The sequence below is a fragment of the Panthera onca genome, chromosome A1 (assembly GCF_046562875.1).
Source record: "Panthera onca isolate mPanOnc1 chromosome A1, mPanOnc1 haplotype 2, whole genome shotgun sequence".
In the NCBI taxonomy this organism is placed as follows: Eukaryota; Metazoa; Chordata; class Mammalia; order Carnivora; family Felidae; genus Panthera; species Panthera onca.
Window position 1 is genome coordinate 187,883,469 of NC_138339.1, and position 7,640 is coordinate 187,891,108.

Below are 7,640 nucleotides of genomic sequence, written 5' to 3' on the forward strand. Positions count from 1 at the left end.
GAGGAGGCCTCATTCTCCTCAGCACCTCGGGAATGACCTGTGACCCGTGGCAAGGGACCAGAGTGAGTCCTGCCCCCACATCTGCCACCCTGGACCCAGTGTATGAGGCACTGTCACCCCTTCCCAACTTTTTCCTTGGGATGACCAGTTTTTAGTCAATTCACTCCTCATTAGTAGTTACACGAGAGGATACAGTGGGAAAGCAAGACAAATTCAGTAGACTCAACTTATTTATTATTATTATTTTTTAATGTTTACTTTTAGGGGACAGAGATAGAGTCTGAGCAGGGGAGGGGCAGAGTGAGAGACACAGAGCTCGAAGCAGCTCCAGGCTCCGAGCTGTCGGCACAGAGCCCGACAGGGAGCTCAAACCCACTAAGGGTGAGATCATGACCTGAGCCAAAGTCGGATGCTTAACTGACTCAGCCACCCAGGCGCCCCTCCGTAGACCCAATTTAAATTTGCCCTCTTTGCCAGTAAAATGAAATGAAAATGATGTTTCCAAAACTGGACTTAAAACCAATGGCTTATTTGACAATTGCGTGGAATACTTAGTAACTTAACCATTACTGCTGCTTCATGCACTGACAAGCCTATTCAGGTGTAGAATACCTGAAATTTTAAGTAAAATTTCAGAAAGACTAAAGGCTTCTGGTTAGCATATGTGGACTAAAGGGAAAGAAGCAGTCCACCGACTGAACTGCAGTTAGGTCACTGTGCCCCCTTTCCTGCCACCTTTTCATCTCCCCGGTCTCTGAGCCAGCATGTTGGAGAATGGACTCTTTCCCATGCTCTGGTGTCCACTGATGGCACGTGCTTATAATATTTGGACTCTGTTAGATGCATCTATCTTAAGTCAACATCTTTATGCACAAAAGGTGAAAAAGTAATGAGGGTAAAATATGATAAAGGCTGGACTAGACTGCACCACTCCTTGGCTCGAAGCCCTTCAGCAGCTTCAGGTTTCTCCCAGGGGAAGAGCCGGAGTCCTTACATGATCTCCCTTCCCTGCCCACACTCCCTCTCTAATCTCAGCCCCTGCTCCTGTCCCCTTCTCACATGTCTCCCGGCTGCTCTGCCCTGTTGTGGTGCCGAAACATGCCAGATAGGCTCCCCTCTTAGGGTTTTCCACTCGCTTTTCCCTCTGCCGGAAGGCGCTTCCTTTCAGTCTCTGAAAGACTCAGTGGCTTCCCTCCTTCCAGTTTTTGCTCAGTTTTCTCGCGGAGCTTAGTGAGGCAAGCTTATTTAAACCACAATCCTCACCACCACCCACTTGACGTCTGGGGCCTAAGAAACTCCTCTAACTTCCTTTTCACAGAACTTGTCGCTTTCTAAAATGCTGTATGTTTTTCTTACTTCATGACCTACTGTCAGTCCCCTCCCACATCCTTCTCAAACACTAAACTTCACGCTCCTTGTGGACAGGGACTTGGGTCTGTTTGGCTTATCGGTGAATCCCATACTTAGGACAACACTTCATACCTAGCAGGTGTTCAATAAATATTTGTTGAATAAATAAACAGATAAACGCTGTGATTAAAAGCCATTTACTTATTGAATAAATGTTAGTATAAAGACATTATGCTAAATACCTTGAAAATACAAAGCTGGTTAAGACCTATAGCTTATACAGTAGTGATTTCACCTGCATTAACACCCCATTTGCAGGGGAAAAAGTGACAGTTTCCCAAAAGAGGTGCAGTACGTTGGGATTTTTATAGGTTTTATGCAAGAGCAGGTTCTTCGATATGAAGTGTATGAAGATTAAAAGGGCTAAGATTATGTTGGAGTAGGGACAATTACAAAGACCTCAGGGAGGAGGTAATATTTGAGTTGAGGCTTGAGGGAGGTTGGATTTGTCCGTGTTGAGTTGGAACGGGTAGGACAGGGAGGGAAGATTTTTGCAGGTGGAGGACACAACATCGATGGAAATCATACAAGGACAACTAAGCAAGCTGTTTGTTTTTGGTGAAATATAAGGAATATGAGGAGTCAACTGGTTTCAGATTAGAGAGCACTTTAAATGATAGGGCATTCTGGAGCATAAGAGAGATACAGTTTCAAGCAGAAAAGTCTGGGCTGCCATGGATAGAATGGACCAGAGAGGGGGATGCTAGCCACAGATGAGAAAACTTTTGCCAACAGTCTGGAAGGACGGCAGTGGGGCCCGGGGAAAGGGAGTAGCAGTGGAAATGCAAAGAATAAATGAATAAAAATTACGGGCGTCTATTTAAAAAGGTAACTAACCGGATAGAATATATGGGGGGGGGGGGGGTTGGACAAGAAAAGGGAAGAATAGTAGCACAAATGTTCTAATTATTAAAAACCTGCAAGTCAGGGGTGCCTGGGTGGTTCAGTTGGAAGAGCATATGATTCTTAATCTCAGGATTGTAAATTCAAGCCCTGTGTTGGGTGTAGAGATTACTTAAAAATAAAAAAAATCTAAAAAAAAAAAATTAAAAAACCCAAATCGTTATTTAGTTCATTACAAGATCCATATATACCCTACATTTCAAATCAATCCATGCACTTGCTTTTCTACTCCTTAGTCTCTCTTTCCTGAAGGAACTGAAGCTCAAAGAACTGTGGAATGGATTTGACATGAGTCTGAGTGTAATGTCCAGGAGCTGCCATATGAGCAAGAGGTGTGAGGGCCGTGGGCGTCGCCATGTTGACCACAACATAGACAGAGACCACAACATGGACTTACCCCTTAAGGGGGGCCATGTGTCGGAGTCTAAGAGTGAAGGGAAGAAGAGAAAGAGACACCGATGTGTCACTATTAGCTGCATTTTACTGCAAGGAAGTTGAGTCTTAGAGTGGTCACGGTGCCTGTATTTGTGTTGCTAGAAAGTAGCAGCTTGAGGATTGAAATTCAAATTTTGCCTGTGAAGCTTATGGAAGTATGTATTAGAGAAACCTGTTATTTCCTTAACTGCCAAATGAATTTTTCTAAAGAAGTCCCTGCTGTGCTCCCCCTCCCTGTCCGCTTTTCTTTCTTCAGTGTCCTCTGAGAGCTCCTAACCAAATGCTAGGTACACAGTAGGTGCTTTGGTTGAATGACATATTATTTTCTTTGAGAAAATCTAGGCTACCTTGAGTATTTTCCCCTTGCTGATTCTTACAATGAAAATATACTTCAAAAAATGATAATATGTGAATTTAAACAGTGAAAATTATATTCCATACAAGATAGCTTTCAAACACCATGAAATAAAATACTACAGTGCTTAGCACTAGAGGCTATTAACCTAATTAGTGTACTAAGCATGAAATATAAATGATCATGCTATATTGCGAAAAAAATAATTGAAAATAATGGCTAACTACGTTTCAGAATTATACAAATGATACAATTATTTTATCTTATAAATGTTAAGATGACAGGAATATTGTTAAGTAAATGGATTAAAAAGATGAGTTTCGAGGAATCCTATAATTTTAATATTACCTGCTAGAATTGGGCATAAAGCTTTGAGTATAGTTTAAACTGGCTACTTTGGTTAGGGAAAGGCAAAGTTTGCCTTCTATTGCACTGTGGTGTGTTTCGAGTACTTTCTCCTTCTAGCTTAATAAGGAGAGCAGGTTTAGGAGTTCCAGGGAAAGGTTAAGAAGCACAAATAAATACAAGGCAGACCAAGTACGACTTACAGTGGTCTTTAATATGGCTCACATTTAAGTGGTAGAAAGCAGAAAGAAAAAAGCCACAGAGACTGCAGAATGGAGACACTCTGTTAGAGCAAAAATTATATATATTTTTTGGTCATGTGTACCTCAAACCAGTACGGCATCTGACTTCAAACAGTCATTCACTGAGGAAAAGTCAATTGACCAGTGAAAGAATTACAAAGGGAGCCTGAGAAACAAGGGCCCTTTGAACATATAAATCTAAGCATGATCTTTCAGTGGTTTTCCACCACCAAGATATAGAACTCAAATGCTCTAGCGGGACAAACATGATGTGCTCCAGCCCCTGCCTGGGGGGCAGTCACACCCCTCACCACTGAGCTGACGTCCCATAATAACGGGTCCTGGAAAGACCCCTCTACAACTGCACCCCTGCTCCCCCTCAATGTCTTCAATCTCCCTCTGACTGGGGCCTGCAACTCGGGCCTCCTCCTTGAAATTGTCCATGGTACCATTTTCTCCCCTTGTTTTTCCACTGTGGTGGCACTTTGAAATATAGTCCACTGGAATTCTCTCTGTGTGCCATAGACTGGAAGCTGAGTCTGGCTCCTCTCCGAATAGCCAGCAGTTTACAGGGTCAGGCTGTGCCATAAAAGTCCTTTGAATGAAAGAAGGAACAGAGTGTTGGCAAGAAGAGAAGAGAAAGTATGGGGCTCAAATAGGCCAGGAAGCTGATTTGCAGCTGGTTGTGCAAAGAGGGTCCTCTGAAAAGATCTGCTTTCTAAATTCCACCTTCAGTGCCTGAAGTTGAGTGTACTTGAGACTAAAACAACTTGCTTTTTGGTTAGAAAAGTTAGAGTTACTTGTTATTTGGTACTGCATGAGCTGGAAGAAATGGCATTTTTGTCCATATTTTGTTGATTTTTAAAAGTTGTTTGTTTTAAATGTCAGACTTGCAGAAAGACTGAAGGGAAAATGCAAAGACTTCTCATATACAAATTGTCTAGATATTAGCACTTGCCATCTTTTTAACTGAGTCATTTAAGAGAAATTGCAGAGATGTATTTCCTAAAAGCAAGAAGTTGTCTTAGGTAGCCACACTACAATCCACAAGATCAGGAGACAGACTAACCCCAAGACAGTGCTATTAGCTAAGCTATAGAATATTTTGCCAATTGACTCCACGCCTTTTGTAAGAGAGAGAATCCAAAGCCACATGCTTTGTTCAAGCCATCCTGTCTCCAGTTTTCTTTAACCTGGAACAGCATTTGAGTCTTTCTTTGTATTTCATAGCCCTGACGTTTTGTGAGTGAAGCCAATTATCATATAGAATGTCCCTCATTTAGGGTTGCCTTGAGGTTTCGTCCTGAACTTAGTTTTGGATTTTGAGCTTTTGTGGCAATGTCATGGAAGGGGTGCTAAATTCTTCTCAGTGCTTCATACCGGGAAGCACAGACGAGATCTGCTGGTGGTGTTAACTTTGATCACTTGGCCAAGGGGAGATTTACCACATTCCTCCACTTTCAAGTTCCTATTTCATCCTTTCTAATAAATTCTGTAGAGAGATACTATGATATAATAATCCTCTTCATACTTTCACCCACCACTTTCAGCATCCTGTATGACACTTCCCTGAATCAATTACTCTGCTGCTAGTTGCCAAATGGCGAGCTTCTAAGTTCATGACTTCCAGGGGGCTCTGACTGCATCATCTGTTCAATCTTACACTTTCACCTCACTGTTCTTTTGGTTGGGGTACCCTCTAAAACACCCATCTCAGAAGACTTTAACCTTCATAATCAAACTTTAAATAGAGCAAATCCCAGTATTAATTTAGGACCATGAGTTACCACCACAACAGCTAAATCTCGTTTTGAAAAATTAAACCTGCATTTTCTTTTTTTCTAACCACTCCTTTCTCGATCATTTTATTTGTAGATTCAGAAGTGGTTCAATTTGCAAAACTATTACAGTTTCTGTCAACATAGGTAACGTGAAATAGAAAGTTGAAGAAGCCATCCGGATCATTACGAATTTTACTTCTTTCTGTTGGTAAAAGTATTACCACCTCTCTGTTTTACTCTCGGGCCTAAGTGTGTGTGTGTGTGTGTGTGTGTGTGTGTGTGTGCGCGTGCGTGCGTGTGCAGAGTGGTGAGCAGGAGATGGGAGAGGATGGGAGGTGGGGTGGCATAGGGTTGCCTGCCCAAGGAATCTTAGAAGTCTACATTGATAAAATGTAAGGAACAATTATTCAACTAGGCTTATTTTGTCTATATAAATATATTTGCCTCTATAGAAGCTTTCACAAAGTTCCTAGCATTTAAGCATTTAACCTCAAGCATTTAAGGTTTTAGGCCTAATTTTGATGAAGACATATAGACTCCTTAATTAAAGCACGTGGGAAAAACACCACCTTTCCTTTGTGACTATCTTTTCCAACAGCGGAGCTTCATATGCGGCTATGGCAGATCCACGCATAAAATGGGTGGTCACGTGTCCTCCCAAAGTCCTCTTGTCAGGATGCCCTGGCGCGGTGGCAAAGGTGTATCATTGGTGAGCTCACCTCTCCAGCCAAGACTCCCAAGGCCATGACACCATAAACGATCCAACTGAAACGAAGAAGGAATTTCAGCAGGACGTAATTCCCCAAATCACCATTTGGCCACAACTGTGTGTCAGCAGTTGTCCGGAAATTAGCGCCCCTGTTTACTTGTTGTTTCGCAGTTTTGCAGGCACCGCGGCACAGCCCTCATCTGCTTTCCCTGACCAGCAGAGGCCTTGCCGCGTTTCCTGGGGCTCCATTTCTGCGACGCTAGGAAGTTCCCAAAGTGGCAACCAGGGAAAAGACAGGAAAAGACGGGCAACCAAAGCAACCGAAGCCTCCTGCTCGCGCTTGCCATTAGTGCCTGTGCTCTGTCTGGCCTATCATACACCATTACAGTTGATCAGGCTTAAAAGGCAAACTCAGATTTTCAAGCAGAGCAGTCACTGGAGTACATTTATGGATCGTGTTCTCATTCCAATACGGTTCCCAGGGGACGGAGTGCACAGCACAAGTAACGTATCTGCAGCCTCCCTTCAATGTAAGTTTTGCATAAAACAGAAATGCTAGGTCTGTAAACAATATGAGTGCCTGCCATGCACATGGCAACCAGAAGGTGGCGCGGTCTCAACATTGACCAAGGGTCTCGGCTCCACCGTTGAATCCAAGCAAATTTATTTGTGATGAGTGCTTCTTGCACTGTGCACGTCCATTTACGCATTTGTGTCTGTCTGCACTACATACACACAAACCCCTTCCCATGCCTAGAGACAGAACTCTGTGCTGGTTTCCATTGTCTTTGTATCCCTTCCCCTTTTAAATTAATACTGCTTTGCTTTATGCATTAGAAGACTTGAATGTTGCTCTTTCCTTATCTTCCTATTCCAAGCATTTTGTTAATGAAATCTAAATGGAGCCTCGTACTTACATAGTCTTTGTAACAATTTCATCGTATGAGGAAGATCTTAATTGTAAATTCGTTCATTAAGAGTTTAGTTCAACCAGTAAGTAATTCTTTGGTCAAAATTAGCAAAATGAAGAACGCACATGGAGTGATGTGCATGCGAACATTAAAACGGGCATTCTAAATTTCAGATGTGTTAAATATTGCATTTATATCTCAGATTCCATTATACGGAAAGAACACGGCCAAGAGCTTCACTAGTATTTTTCTTTCAGTAAGAGAAGAGACATGCCTTTGTGTTTTATGAAGTGGATTTCATTAAAATGCATCAGAGGCTTTAATAGTAAAAACAAACAATATCGAAACAAGTTGTCAGCATTTCACAGCAACTTGTGAACACTGGTAAATGGGCACAATTTTGATACTAAAAAAGTTCCCTTCTCAAGGCCACTAAGTGAACTCTCAGAGGACAGTCACCCTTCATTTGTGAATGAAACAAATGTACATGTCCTTGATGTACATTCTCGTGTTTACGGTTTCTTTCTTAGTCCCTTAGGTGGGAGGTCC

At 42.3% G+C, this 7,640-nt stretch overlaps 1 long non-coding RNA gene and 1 pseudogene across 1 annotated transcript; one reads left to right on the top strand and one right to left on the bottom strand.

Annotated features, from left to right (window-relative positions):
• LOC144614136 (small ribosomal subunit protein eS4-like) overlaps positions 1-2,811 on the top strand; it is a 29,059-nt pseudogene extending 26,248 nt beyond the window's left edge.
• An 830-nt stretch (positions 2,812-3,641) lies between these two features.
• Positions 3,642-6,270, bottom strand: LOC132681952 (uncharacterized). Its single transcript, XR_009611350.2, has 2 exons — positions 6,191-6,270; positions 3,642-4,285 (listed from the first exon to the last, which is right to left on the bottom strand). It is a non-coding gene; the product is annotated as an uncharacterized LOC132681952 (long non-coding RNA).
• Between the last annotated feature and the right edge of the window lie 1,370 nt (positions 6,271-7,640).